This window comes from Lactuca virosa, chromosome 7 (genome assembly GCF_052849685.1).
Source record: "Lactuca virosa cultivar CGN04683 chromosome 7, Lactuca_virosa_CGN04683_v6, whole genome shotgun sequence".
In the NCBI taxonomy this organism is placed as follows: Eukaryota; Viridiplantae; Streptophyta; class Magnoliopsida; order Asterales; family Asteraceae; genus Lactuca; species Lactuca virosa.
The window spans coordinates 26,732,376-26,747,944 of record NC_136432.1 but is presented as its reverse complement, the minus strand read 5'-3'; positions in this window follow the sequence as shown (position 1 = coordinate 26,747,944).

Below are 15,569 nucleotides of genomic sequence, written 5' to 3'. Positions count from 1 at the left end.
TCCCGACCATTGGTTAAACGGTGACTAATTTGCTAAGTTTAAATTTTTTGGGTTTGAAATAGATGAACCAATCGGTTTTGGGTGGGTTGAGTTCTAATTTTCTGAAAACTGATAGCTCGGTTTTGGGTTCGGTTTAGGTCAAAACCGAACCAACCCAACCCCTTCTCACCCCTTATTTTAAGTTTAAAATGTTCAGGTTGTTTTGACAACAAGGGGAATTTCGGTTGTTTTGACAACAAGGGGAATTTCGAATCTTGATTGCATCTTTGGAGATTTCGCACTTTGTTTTTACTATCTTTTGATACTGTGATATATTTATGGTTTTATCAAACTAAGAACACATAGATTTGTTTTGACAACAAGGGGAATTTCGGTTGTTTTGACAACAAGGGGAATTTCGAATCTTGATTGCATCTCTGGAGATTTCGCACTTTGTTTTTACTATCTTTTGATACTGTGATATATTTATGGTTTTATCAAACTAAGAACACATAGATGTTGTTTGTTTTTTGTTTGCAGATCTGTGTGACCTCTTCTGTCTGCGCCGCGCAGACCACGCGCAGACATTAACTTTCGCAGACTGTTTGTTTTTTTGAAGACTGCATACCAAAAAATGTCTGCGCGCCCTCTTCTTGGCGCAGATGTGGACCAGAGTCTTCTAACATCTTCAGACATATTCTAGCCTAAAAAAACACATATATCTATATTTTTTTAAGTTTTTTTTAATTTATATTTTTTCCAACTTTATTAATGATAAACAATTTGAAAAAAAAAATTACAAAACTTAAAAAAAAAAAAAACGTTCGACGATACAAACATGATATTTTTGACAAATTTATAAATAAAGATTTATTACAATAATAGTCGTTGAAGTTGTTTACATAAATACGAAAAAAAATCATAATATATTGTTATATTTTTTTGCTAAATTTTGTAAAACATTATTTAATACACTATCGTCAATTTCTCGAGAAAATATTTATGCTACGTTTTTAATGGATTTAATTGAAAAAATTGAAGTTTATTTCCATCCATTTATGTATCAATTTCTTTGATCCTTAATTATAATGTTAAGTTATAACTTTGCAACCAAAGTTGTTGGTTTTTATCAAATATATACGTTAATTCATACCATTTTTATTTTTATTTTTTATACAATAATGCATAAAAGTTGATATAGATTTGTTAATTATGATGAGTTTTAAGCATAAGAACAATCCTATGTGCTCATACAAACCCTAATGCTAGGATCTAGGTTTCTCTATTGTACGTGCATTGAATCCAAGACTTGCAAACCCTAATCTAGCATACATAATTCGAAAATTCACTTAATACATCAGATCTAGATGTTTACCTCTTCAAAGATTGGCTTAGATCTTCTTTTCTTCTTCTCTTCAGCTTAGAGTCACAATTGTAACTCCTCTAATGGATCACAAACACCTCAAGCAAGAAGGCAACTTTGAGAGAGGAGGGAGGATGCTAATTTTCGGCCCTAGGGTTTCTCTTGGAAGCAAGTGGCCGAAAATTGGAGCCTTAGGGTCTTATTTATAGTGCAGGCTGCTAGGGTTTCAGTCTAAACCCTAATGGATACCTTAGCCACCAAGTAGCCCAAGGAACCTTCTGGAATAAGGCCCTTGGACGAAAATTATGATGATCCTTCATCATAATTTCGTTCCCCCTTAGTCCATTAGGTTTCCCAGCCCAAAACTCAACTATCACACATTTGACAGTTTATGCCCCTTTATTTAATTAATCTCTTTTAGTCACCAAATTAATTCCTAATTAATTTATGACTAATACTAATTAAATAAATATGATTTCTCCTTTAATATATTATTCTTATAATATATTAATAAACCATAATATCCTCTCTCTCATATCAAATTACCTTGTAAAGTTGCTTCGGTGAAGGCAACCCAAAAGGACCATGCATAACCGGGTCAAGTACATACCAAATATAGTTACGGGCTTAGACACTAATCCAACAGTCTCCCACTTGGATAAGTCTAGTAACTATATCTCACATACGACTTCAGGATCTGGTTAGCAATCTTAGCTCTTATACGCTTCTGTCAACTCTGATCAAAATCATGTCCTTCAGATAAGGGATCGTATAATCATCTGTTCTAGATATCATGCTGACAATACTTATTATCCAGCATTTTGTTTCTCGATCTCTGATTTATTCGACATATAATTTAGTTGAACACATCAACTTCATTCTGACCGGGCCCGGCACATAAGTCAAACTAAATCATCGAGTGGCCAAGATATCGCTTTTATTCTCTTAGAATAAAAGGTACAGAAAACTTCGACTTATATGCTTTTATTATTTACTAGATAAGTCACACACAATAATGCGTTTTATAACATCAAGTTACTGATGCGTTTTCGCATTATCAATGCATAATCAACTAGCAAACAACAACCATATCTCTAGTTTTAAAGATTATATGATATTATCATCTTGCGATCACTTATGGTAACTTTCATGAAGTGATACTAGCAAGTGCGGGTTTATTCCAATGCTCAAAACAAATTTCATAAGCACTCATAAACTTCGTAGCAAACCTTTGCTATGTCTAAAACCTTTCAGACAATCTACAAACAAATTTATGACAATATTCTTTCATATCTACTTCCAACATATGAGCGATTGTGGACTGTTCGAACAATCTTATTATTCAGGAAGTCAAAACATGCAAAATTTGAAATAACAGATAAATAATCAACACAAGATAGTAACTTTCTTATAAATAACACACCTTTATTTAATCATCAAAATGTTGAATACAAAATTATCCATTACAAATTTCCTACCTATCTAATCTAAACTAATATCGTCCTTTAGTCCAACGCTCCTAGCGTGCTTCAAATGCTTAACCCTACTCAGTCCCTTCGTAAGGGGATCTGCTGGGTTATCTTCTGACGATACCCTCTTCACAACGAGGAGTCCCTCTTCTACCCGATGTCTAATAAAATGGTATTTCCTGTCGATATGTCGAGATCTGCCATGATCCCTTGGTTCCTTGGTCAAGGCAACCGCTCCTTCATTATCACAGAAAATTTCCATGGGATCCTTTATGGATGGAATAACTCCAAGGTCTCCTATGAAGTTCTTCAACCATATAGCCTCCTTTGACGCTTCGCTTGCCGCAATGTATTCTGATTCGCACGTTGAATCAGCTACGGTCTCTTGCTTGAAACTTTTCCAAGTCACTGCTCCTCCATTCAGGGTAAAAACCCAGCCTGACTGCGATCGGTAATTATCCCGATCCGTTTGAAAACTAGCGTCACTGTACCCTCGCACCCTTAAGTCATCACTCCCACCGAGGACTAGAAACCATTCCTTGGTCCTTCGTAGGTACTTAAGAATATTCTTGACAACAATCCAATGCGCCCTACCAGGGTTCCCTTGATATCTGTTGACCATGCTCAAAGCGAAGGCCACATCAGGGCGAGTACAGGTCATAGCGTACATAATCGAGCCAACTGCGGAAGCGTAAGGTACTCGGCTCATATCAACTATCTCTGCCTCTGTACTTGGGCTTTGAGTCTTACTCAGTTTGGTATTACATTGGATTGGTAACTCCCCTTTCTTGGAATTTTCCATACTAAAACGTTTTAGTACCTTTTCCAAGTATGTATCCTGACTGAGTCCTATCAGTCTCTTACTTCTGTCTCTCACTATCCTTATTCCCAGTATATATGCAGCTTCTCCGAGGTCCTTCATAGCGGAACACTTCCCAAGCCAGGATTTGACCTCCTGCAAGGTTCGAATGTCGTTTCCTATGAGTAGTATGTCATCGACATACAATACGAGGAAGCTCACTATACTCCCACTGGCCTTGACATACACACATGACTCATCTTCGTTTCGCAGAAAACCAAACTCTTTGACCTTCTCGTCAAAACAAAGATTCCATCTGCGAGATGCTTGCTTTAATCCATAAATGGATTTCTCAAGCTTGCACACTCTATCTGGCTGATTCATGTAAACATCCTCAGCCAACTTTCGATTTAGGAAAGCGGTTTTTACGTCCATCTGCCAGATTTCATAATCATGAAACGCAGCTATTGCGAGCATTACCCTAATAGACTTTATCTTGGCAACTGGCGAGAAGGTCTCATCATAGTCAACTCCAGGAGTTTGAGTAAAGCCCTTCGCGACCAATCGCGCTTTATAAGTATGCACTTTCCCATCCATGTCTGTCTTCTTCCTGAAGATCCACTTGCATCCGACTGTCTTACGACCCGGTACATTATCAACCAAATTCCAAACTTGGTTGTCATACATGGACTGAATCTCGCTGTCCATTGCCTCTTTCCATTTAGCAGACTCTGGGCCTGCCATGGCTTCCTTGTAGCTATTAGGTTCGTCCAGATTTACTAGTGTACTATCACTAATAAACGTATCCCCATCAGTAGTAATATGGAAACCATAAAACTGGGGTGGAACAATAACTGTACTTGAACGTCTAAGAGGTAAGGACTGGTCAATTGGTTCAACAGGAGTTTCCTCCTCAGGTTGAAAGCCAGTGTCAGAGGTTCCTTCATCTCCTGACTCTTGAAGCTCTTCAAGGTCAATCTGACTCCCACTGTCTCCTTGACTTATGAGTTCTCTCTCTCTGAAAACTCCTCTCCTAGCAACAAAGACAACATTGTCACTTGGTCTATAGAAGAGATAGCCAAAAGACTTCTGTGGATAGCCGATGAAATAACACTTCTCACTACGAGGTTCTAGCTTGTCGTGAGTCTCTCATCTTACGAAAGCTTCACAACCCCAAACCTTGATATGTGCTAACGAGGGAGCTTTCCCTGTCCACATCTCGTGAGGTGTCTTGGCAACCTTCTTGGTGGGAACTAAGTTAAGGATATGGGCGGCAATCTCTAAGTCATACCCCCAGAATGAGATTGGTAACGAAGCACGACTCATCATAGAACGAACCATGTCCAACAAGGTTCGATTACGTCTCTCAGCCACACCATTCAATTGTGGCGTTCTAGGAGGCGTCAATTGCGAAACTATTCCACATTCTTTTAGATAGTCGTGAAACTCAAGACTTAGGTACTCTCCTCCTCGATCAGATCGAAGCATCTTGATTTTCCTGACCAGCTGATTCTCCACTTCATTCTTAAACTCTTTGAACTTTTCAAAGGTTTCTGACTTTTGCTTGATCAAGTAGATATATCCATATCTGCTATAATCGTCTGTAAAAGTCATGTAGAAGCGACAAGCGTCCCTTGTGGTGGATCTAAAGGGTCCACATACATCTGTATGTATGAGATCCAATACACCCTCACCCCTTTCACATGTACCAGTAAAGGGTGACTTGGTCATCTTCCCAAGTAAACAAGATTCACACACGCCATCGTCCCTAAGGTCGAATGACTCCAAGACTCCATCCTTTTGGAGTTGGGCTATGTGTTTCTTGTTAACATGGCCAAGGCGACAATGCCACAAGCATGCTTTGTCCAAACTTGTGGACGAATCAATATTCAAAACATCATTTCCTAAATTATCTATAACTAACACATATTCATAAATCCCATTACAAGGTAATGCATTGAAATAAAAGACACCATTCAAATAAGCATTAATAGAACCATTACTATTATCAAACGAATATCTGAAACCTTGTCTAAACAATCCATGAAAAGAAATGATGTTCCTTGCCATATCTGGCGAACAACAACAATTATTTAAATCTAGCCCTAACCCATTACTCAACACTAAGGAATAAACTCCGATCTTGGTTACTGGTGAAGACTTCTTGTTTCCCATGATCAAGTTTATCCTTCCATGCTCCACTTCCCTACTTTTTCTTAGCCCCTGCAAATCAGAACAAATGTGGTAACCACATCCAGTATCAAGGACCCATGAAGTAGCAAGTGATGAGTTATTAGATTTAATTAAATACATACCTGCAAAGGTGGGCTTTATCTTCCCATCCTTAATATCCTGCAGATATTTAGGGCAGCTTCGTTTCCAGTGGCCCTTCTGGTGGCAATAGAAGCACTCTGCTTCCTTGGGGTCAGAAGAGGGCTTAACAGAACCTGCTTTGGTCCCACTAGAAGAGGAACCATCTTGGGTCTTACCCTTATGGTGGCTCTTAGAAGGAGCCTTCCTCTTCTTTCCCTTTACTTGGCCAATTGCCAACACAGGAGCAGCTACAGTAGAGGATGATGCAATAGATTTGTCCTTGAGGTTGCTCTCAGCTGTCCTCAGGAGCCCTTGAAGTTTGCTCAGGGTGACCTCTTCTTTGTTCATATGGTAGGTCATTCTGAACTGGTTGTAGCAGGAAGGCAAGGAGTGGAGGATGATGTCGATAGCCAAATCCTCATCAAACTTAACATTAAGTTTGAGAAGACGATCAACATACCTTTGCATTCTTTGCAAATGAGCAGTTAGGGATTCTCCACTCCCCATCCTAGCGGTGATCATGTTGGTGATGATCTCATAGCGCTCTTGCCTCGCGCTCTGGTGGTACCTGTCCAGCAAATCTTGGTGCATCTCATATGGATACATGTCCTCATAGGACTTTTGGAGTTCGAGGTTCATGGTGGCCAACATGATGCAATGAACTTTCGTAGCATCACGCTCGTGGGCCTCAAAGGCGGCCATCTCTTTAGGAGTAGCTTCTTCTGGGTTGATTTTTTCTAGCTTCTCGTCGAGGACATATTCTTTGTCCTTGTAGCGAGTTATCATGCGAATGTATCTCATCCACTCGTTGAAGTTCGAGCCATCAAATGTCACCTTTTGACACAGGTTCATCAACGAGAATGACCCAGTTAGCACAAAAAAACGATTTTCAGCAATCAAATAGTTAAAGCATCACATACAACAGAAACCAATCAAGGCTCTGATACCACTGATGGGTTTTAAGCATAAGAACAATCCTATGTGCTCATACAAACCCTAATGCTAGGATCTAGGTTTCTCTATTGTACATGCATTGAATCCAAGACTTGCAAACCCTAATCTAGCATACATAATTCGAAAATTCACTTAATACATCAGATCTAGATGTTTACGTCTTCAAAGATTGGCTTAGATCTTCTTTTCTTCTTCTCTTGAGCTTAGAGTCACAATTGTAACTCCTCTAATGGATCACAAACACCTCAAGCAAGAAGGCAACTTTGAGAGAGGAGTGAGGATGCTAATTTTCGGACCTAGGGTTTCTCTTGGAAGCAAGTGGCCGAAAATTGGAGCCTTAGGGTCTTATTTATAGTGCAGGCTGCTAGGGTTTCAGTCTAAACCCTAATGGATACCTTAGCCACCAAGTAGCCCAATGAACCTTCTGGAATAAGGCCCTTGGACGAAAATTATGATGATCCTTCATCATAATTTCGTTCCCCCTTAGTCCATTAGGTTTCCCAGCCCAAAACTCAACTATCACACATTTGACAGTTTATGCCCCTTTATTTAATTAATCTCTTTTAGTCACCAAATTAATTCCTAATTAATTTATGACTAATACTAATTAAATAAATATGATTTCTCCTTTAATATATTATTCTTATAATATATTAATAAACCATAATATCCTCTCTCTCATATTAAATTACCTTGTCAAGTTGCTTCAGTGAAGGCAACCCAAAAGGACCATGCATAACCGGGTCAAGTACATACCAAATATAGTTACGGGCTTAGACACTAATCCAACAAATTATTTATAACAAAGTCATAAAAATATTAAAAAAACACTTTGAAGTTTAAAAAAATCAGTTTATTTAGATTTCAGTTTATTTTAGTAGCCCGCAGATGTTAAATAAACAAACAGTCTTCTATTTCAGACTGCAGACGTTTGGTCCACATCTTCTACTGCAGAGGTCTACAGATGTGGTCCGCAGACTGCAGACATTTTGCCTCAGTAAAAACAAACAGCACCATAGTTACTTATGTCCGATGGAATAACAATACCACGAACAAAAATGGATGGCGGCAATTATGGCCAATGATGGGAGTTCATAAAGGAAGGATGTCAGTTGGGGTAGTGAAGGTGCCGAAGGAAAGGGTTGGTTGGCTTAGGATTAGGATATATTATTTCTTATTTGTTTAAAATGTTAATTTAACTTTGAAGAAATAAAAAGTAAAAGTAAAAGTAAAATGTAATTTTAGATTGGTTATAGTATAAAAATGAAACCATAAGAATCAGACGACAATATTTTCAAACCAAATGGACCATGCATATCTTTAATAAGCTAATTTTGATAAACCAAGTGAACTAATCGTATAATATTGTATAATTTTATCTTAATATTATATAGTTTTAACAAATATTTAAACTATTGAACATGGGAAGTGATGTGTACACACTATTTTTTTGGCAATACATAACAATTATGCTTTAGATGATTGTACTATACAACTGTATTGTAACACTCGTTTTCCATAATGGATCAGTGTAGGGAATTAAGGATTCAAAGGCATGGTTTTTGGGAAAACCCATGAGTCATGATGTGACCATAAGGAGGTCACGACGACACGAGTCACAAATGAGAAAGTGCATCTGGAGGAGCAGTCACGGTGTGACATATAGTTGGTCACGACGTGAAAAGGGCTACAACCCAAGCCCATGATCTTTTAGGGTTCCCTTGGTATTTAAGCACCATAAACTTATATTTAGGGTTCATTGCTCTGACTCCATCTCTCTCAAACTTCAGACCCCAAACCCGTGCTCATTTTGGTGGTTTTGGTGCTCTTTGAAGGAAGTAGAAGGAGGATTGGTGCAAGGATCAAGCAAGCAACACTTTCTCAACTTTGATATCATCTTATGGACCATTTGTAAGGATTCAAGCTTCTACATTTATGGGTTAGTCTCTTAGATCTAAGTTGTTTTGGTCCCTTTTTGGTTCATGGTTTTGATTTGATTGAATGTATGGATTAAAGTTGGCAACTTTATGGTCCTCCAGAGTCCCTAGAGCATCTTATCTTATGGATCTAAGGATTGGTTATGGATTGTGAATCTTGCATGAGTTTGGATAATTTTCTTGCATTTTTTACCTATGTTGGGTAGAGGACATGCATGGAGCATGCATGTCCATAAAGTTGTCATTTTTATGGACCTTTGGAGTCCGTTATAGCTTTCTGCAAAGTTGGGGTGGAAGACTTAATGAATTAAGGACTCAATCATTAGGATTGTGATTCAAACAGTTGTCACATTGTGACCAGGAGAGTGTCACGATGTGATGATAAAGGATCCATCAATTAGTTTGTCTAAATGTGCTCACAATGTGACCATGGAAGTTTCACGTTGTGGTGTCGGCTGTTGGGTTGTCCGTGACTGAGTTAGTTGAGTTGGTGCGAGATCGAGTTGGAATCAGGCTAAGTGCCTTCTCACGATGTAACCAAGGGTTGGTCACGGCATAAGGGTCAACTGTTAGTATTATTGGCTATTGACTTTGACCGTTAACTTTTAGCATGGTTGACCTTTGGTCAATTTGTTGGATTCAGGGTATAGGCTAAGGTTGGACCTTGTATGATTTGATAGTTGTGTTGTATCACTGGTGGCGAGGCAGTGAGCTGTGGTTTAGTTGGCTTCGTGAGTCAGGTGAGTCTTCTCACTATACTTGCTTGTGTGGTAGTCTATGCCTGTTGCCCAACTAGGTCTTATTTTTTGATTGTTGTTATATGTGAACCGAGTTGTTGATGACTCCTAGACTGCTATAAGTCTATGGGAATGTTGATAGTCCCCAGGGTTGCTGATAACCCGTGAGGTGTGCTGTTAATCCACATGGCGTGCTGTTAGCCCACTGGGACCGCTAATAGTCCCAAGGTTGTTGATAATCCCGTAGTTGATTATTATGATGTGTTGTATGCAATGTTTTTAGGGAACTCACTAAGATTTGTGCTTAAATTTGTGGAACCATTTTTCATATACTTATCGGATTGCGAAGGCAGGACTATACATATATATATATATATATATATATATATATATATATATATATATATATATATATATATATATATATATCAACAGATTCATAAATTCAGATTCCACATTGTCTTCTTGTTAACTCTGATGTCTGAATAACGGTTTATGAACAAATGGGCTAATCTGAATGTAATTTTGTTAAATGGATTTTTTATTATTTTAAAAATAAAAAATTTAATCTGCTTAGGGGAGATGCCTTTTGTGTGATATATGAGCTGTTATAGATGCGTGATAGTGTGTAGGCTAAGGATTCTTAGGAATTACATGTTAGAATTGTCTGATCCTTATGATTTCGTTTTACATGTTGGTTTTTATGATCAAATGTTGCTTGCTTTGTGCTATGTGAAACTTATATTAATGTTAGTTAGATATCAAGAGAATACGTTAAGTTGCATTCCACAAGGATTAAATAGTTTTATAATGTTTGATTTGTCCTATTGCGCAACTCTTGTCTAAGTCCAACCGTTGTCGTGCAAGACCTTTCAGTCGAAGGACTGTTTAATCCTTACTGTATGTAATTTTATTCGTAAGATAGTTGGTTGAAATTGATAAAATTTTCTTTCGCAGCTGATAGTAGAGTGGGGGTGAGTATTCCTAGTGATCTTGGGGGAGTTCTAGAGTTTGATGGTGTGAGCACTTGCATATGAGGAAGTCTAATTTGGGAATCTAGGGAGTTTATGGTGGCTTTTCTAACTATATGGGTGTGCTAATTCACCTGGCAGTGGTGGAGTGCCTAGAAAAGTGTTCTAGTGCGTGCTCATATATGAGCAGAATCCTAGAGATAGATAGATAGATAGAGAGAGAGAGAGAGAGAGAGAGAGAGAGAGAGAATTTAGGAAAGCGGTAGTGTGTGCCTGTGGTGACATGGGTATCTGCGATTGGTAGTGGTCTTGTGTAGTGACTTAGGGACTTTGAGGATATTCTTGGGACACATACAGATAGGCGTGGAAGGTAGTATGGTCCCGTAGTACTGAAAGCACATGATCCGTACGAGGATTAGGTCGAAAAGGTTTCTAAGAAGCTAGTAGAAGGTAGATAGTATGGTATAGCACTAGCGTTAATCGCAGTTGTCCTTGAAGCCGTCAGCCTATCAGCTATGATTGTTCCGAATGAGATATGTAATTGTTTTGGGCCTTAGTGTCCCTGGTAGTTTAGGATCTAGTTCACGCATACCTGCGAGAGTTACCTGATTTAGAGACCTCGATGACTTTGCTCGAAGTAGTGCTAGTCTGAGTCTCACTACTCAAGAAGAAAGTTGTAGTGATGATCGAATCGAGGATTGCAACCTGAGGCTGAGTGGTTAGCCGATGGCAAGGGATGTTACCTTCTGCATTGGGGTTGTGTTTTTCCTACCTCCTGTGCTCGAGGGAGGAGAGATCAGATGTGGGCCAGTCAATGCTTAAGATATGGGATGGTGATCTCCTCAGTGGTTCTGCTGCAAGAAGGTAGAGTTTGGTTCGTAGTAAATCGTCTATGTGTCGTAGTGAAGGGATGTTTGAGACTCTATTGTTCTTGAAGTTCAATGGACAAGTTGAAGGCCATGTCGCAAGTAGAATCCATATCGGAATTTCGAGAAGATCCAGTGTCACCGAGGAGACATCGAGTTGTTCTTATTTTGGGTAGGAGAGTTCTATAGACGTGTTGGGTTTGTCGTAGCTATGTTTGTGCATATGTAACTGATTCTTGAAGTCCCAAGAGGAGGATGAAGTTGTGGATCAACTCTCTAAGTGTAAGGTTTTATGTGCGTAAGTTCAGCTCGGAAGGTGTTTAGTCTATCCAATGGGTTTTGATCGATTTCACTAAGTTTAGTTGGCGATGTTAGGGGATAGGTCTCCATAGTCTCCATCTGAGAATTTAGAGTTTTCTTGTTCGAAAGATCATCTTGTGTTGTTTTATGCATTATGAGATTCAAATCGAGTATGATCATGGTTAAGCCGGTCTGAGGATTTGGTGTTGTAGGCGTCAGTCGATGATGGTTCAAACCCTAAGTGGGGGAGAACTGGGTATTCTGCTTGAAGGTCATTGGTCGGTTCGAGTTTTATGATTTCATCACGATGGGTCAGAGTAATATGTAGTTCAGGACAGTTATATTTTTTGGTTCATGGTTTATGGTTGCATGGGAGAAAAGAAAATGGGCTATTATCAAAGTGTTCATGGTTAGGAAAGTTAGGAAGCCTTGGTTGCTAACGAGTTTCAAAAGTTTGTTGTTTGCTTTGATTAACGAATAATCGATGGGTTTTGTTAACGAAAAGTTGAGGTTGAGTAGCCAATGGGTGATGTTTCGCTATCTGAGTTTACTTTCGTTAGAATGGGAAGATGATAGAATATTTCGACATTGGTCCCTGTTGATTCTGCAAAGTTACATCTTTCACCCAGTTTCGACAAAATGGGTGTTTTCGTTATGTTTGTGAAGTGAGAACAGATTTTCGCAATCCGTCCCTGTACTTTTATCGAATGTTACACATTATACCCAGTTTCGATTTTAGGGTATAATTTTGATAATTAGAAGGAATGGGAAGAAGTTTCGAAAGCAGTCCCTGAAGTTTTGAAAGTTTGGCAGTTTTTGACCAAATTCGAAAATAGACTGATTTTGCTGAGAAAGTGAAGAAAATTCATTTCAGCCCCCTGCAGTTTATGCGAATTGATGCTTTCTACCCAGTTTCGAAAAAGGGGAGAGTTTCGCATTTTTGGCAATTTTGGGCGCACCGGGTCACTGCAGAATTTTGAAATTGACAATTTCTACCCATTTTTGAGAAATTTTGTCAAAGGCGGTCCGTGAACGAAGCTAAAAATTGAAGAACTTTTTGGATTTTCCGGATTGAAGCACAAAGTTTATGCCACATGTTAAGGGGGAGTTTTGACACAAAAAATTCCGAATAGAGCACTTTCTCTTTCCTTGATGGTTTTATAATCAAATTTCGATTATAAAAAGGGGGAGAAATTTATATGGAAATTCGAAGTTAAATTTTTCATATTACGCGAACTTGAAGACCGAAGTGACCTTGAATTTTTGAAGTTTATGAAATGATGCGATTGGAGATTCGGAAGTGATTTCAGTTCATGATGGGTTTGGATTTATTGAAGATTTTCGGGGTGTGTTTTTATGCTCAACTTTAGGGTGATTATGATCATTCGTTGATGCTCGGTTCGTATGGTCTCACATCCTAGAAACCCAAATTGAAGAATCATGGAAGAATTGAAGATTTTAAATTCATCTCTACATGTGTCACGTTTGAGGCTCGTTCGCGTAATTGCTCGATTTTGGAAGATTTGAAGTGGGTCATCCATTCCTAACTTTGAGGGGGAGAATGTTGGGTGCAAAGTTATCTATGTATGACTTTGTAAATGGGTTGACTTTTGTAGACCCACTTGCATGTGGTGCTTTAGCCTTGTGACATGAGAGTTAGAGAGTGAGAGAGAGACATGTAAACACCTCTATATAAGGTGGGTTTATTCCACATGTAGAGGTGTGCTTGAGAGATGTAAAATTGAGTGTGTAAGTGTGTGTTATTTATGTAGATTTATATCTAGATCCCTTTTTGTAACACCATACATAATCGAATACATCTCTTAAACACCGAAATCACCATGTTCATTGTGCGTTCTTTAATTCCGCAAGCCAAACCAATGTTCATAAATCACATCAGCGTTCCTTAGGGATCCACCGGAGTCCTCCATGGACACATAGAATTTATGGTTTGGTCAGATCGTGGGTACAGAGCAAGTTGCCTTTAGGTGTGTGTGATGCCCTCATAGCAGGAAGCTGATGGGTAAGGAATTTGTTGTGGTCAGTAGTCCACTATATTTGTGCATCGGGTATAGGAGGCATTGTTGGCTCACGATACAAGCTATTTATCTTGGGATGAGATGGGAAATTGTTGATTAACCTTGGAGTTTGTTGAGGATATTCGAAGGTTTCAGGAGGTATCAGCCGAAGTGCGTTTGATGCGTCAACCATTAGTCAAATTCAGTAAAGTTTGTATCTTGGTCTCTATGTAGGTGTTTTCTCGATTTCTTGGTTATGGAATTGTTGTTCCCATTGGATTTGACATGGCAGCTAACCTTAGTTATTGGAAGGTCGGGTATAAGAACAACGATGTTCAATCTTTCATGTATCATTGTGGTTATGCAAGTTCGGTTTTGGCAGGCCACGTCGGCTGGGATGGTATTGGAATTGATTCGACCAAGATTTTGGTTGCATTTCAGGATAATTGTAGAGTTCCTCTCTGAGATTGGAAGTTTTATTGGTATTTTGCATATATGTGGGATTTGTTCAACTTCTTTAAGGTGTGGGATCCTGATGTGGTTGCTAGAAGAATGTGTCCGATAGCGGTTGAGGTTTGTCGTTTCGTTCGATTTGCGGGTACGTCACCTTTTGGGTAAGGTCACGATTAAGAAGGAACACAGTTGGCCTGAAGAGCATTATGTTATCTCCTGGGGAGTGTGTCATGTTGGGTTTACAAGTTGGAGTAGGCGTTTGACTGTCAATTTTGTTTCCTAATTGTGTGCGATCGGGTACGTCACCTTTTTGTCTGATGATGTGTTAGTGGCAATTGGACTGTGAAAGAGTGCATCTTTTAGAACGGTATGGCTCCTATAGTTGGGCAAGTGCGGAGTGACATGTTAATTGGATTCCTACCGGTCAGTTTGGCGATGACAGTGCGTCTTTAGGCCCATTAGATGTTGGTGGGGAGTCTTCATGTTTCCGATTGGGTGATGGCAAGGATGGTGGGGAACCGTGAACTTCTCACCCCAATGGTTGGATGGTATCACGACATGCCGTGAGCCATCATGTATTTCACTTTTGTGAGTGGGGCTGGCAGTTTTGTAGCGGAGACCGGTGTGTTGATTTGTTAATCGTGTGGCAATGGCAGATGTTTGAGTAGTATAGTGTTGTCACTGGTGTGACAGTGACTGACAGGTTGAATTAGGTAGTTGCAGAGTGTTGACCCTGTTGGGAAAGTCATGGCGGTATATTGGCAGCTAATTATTAGGATTCTTCCTAATGGACTCGTGTTCATTTTATAGTGAGGTTTCGTGTGAGATCCCTCCCTATATTACCTATGACATAGTGGTGTGCATGCTAGACTAGCCGAGTCTTGGTAGCTGATGGCTGTTGTGAGTATTTTTCGAGTTGCTGATAACTATAGAACTGCTGATAGTCCTCGGGATTGCTAATAGCCCCAGGGTTTATGATAATCCATAGTTGTTTGGATTGACATAGGGGTAGTGGCATGCTGGTTGGAATACTAGGAGGCCGGTGATACGGGTGGTTATAAGTTTCTTGGGAGTTTTGGCAGATGATTGTGCACCTATGCTGTTCTAGGAGCCTGAGTGTCACCCGAGTTTTAATATTTCCCATGCTTGGGATCATGGGATCATATGGTTTTAAGGACCTAAATGATGATATCTGATTTTTGGACGAGATGATCCCACTTTTGCCGGTTGCCGATAATCATTGTTGTTCCGTTTGGCTATCTCTATGTCTAGATGCAGGGTTTTTGGACCAAGGGGATGTGTGGGATAGTTTAACTCTTGCTTGTTCGTTCTCGCTTTGATGTCAGTAAGCAAGGATGTCAAGTTCTACAATTAGTAGTGGTTTCTTGTTTACCGCTGTCAGTGGGACGA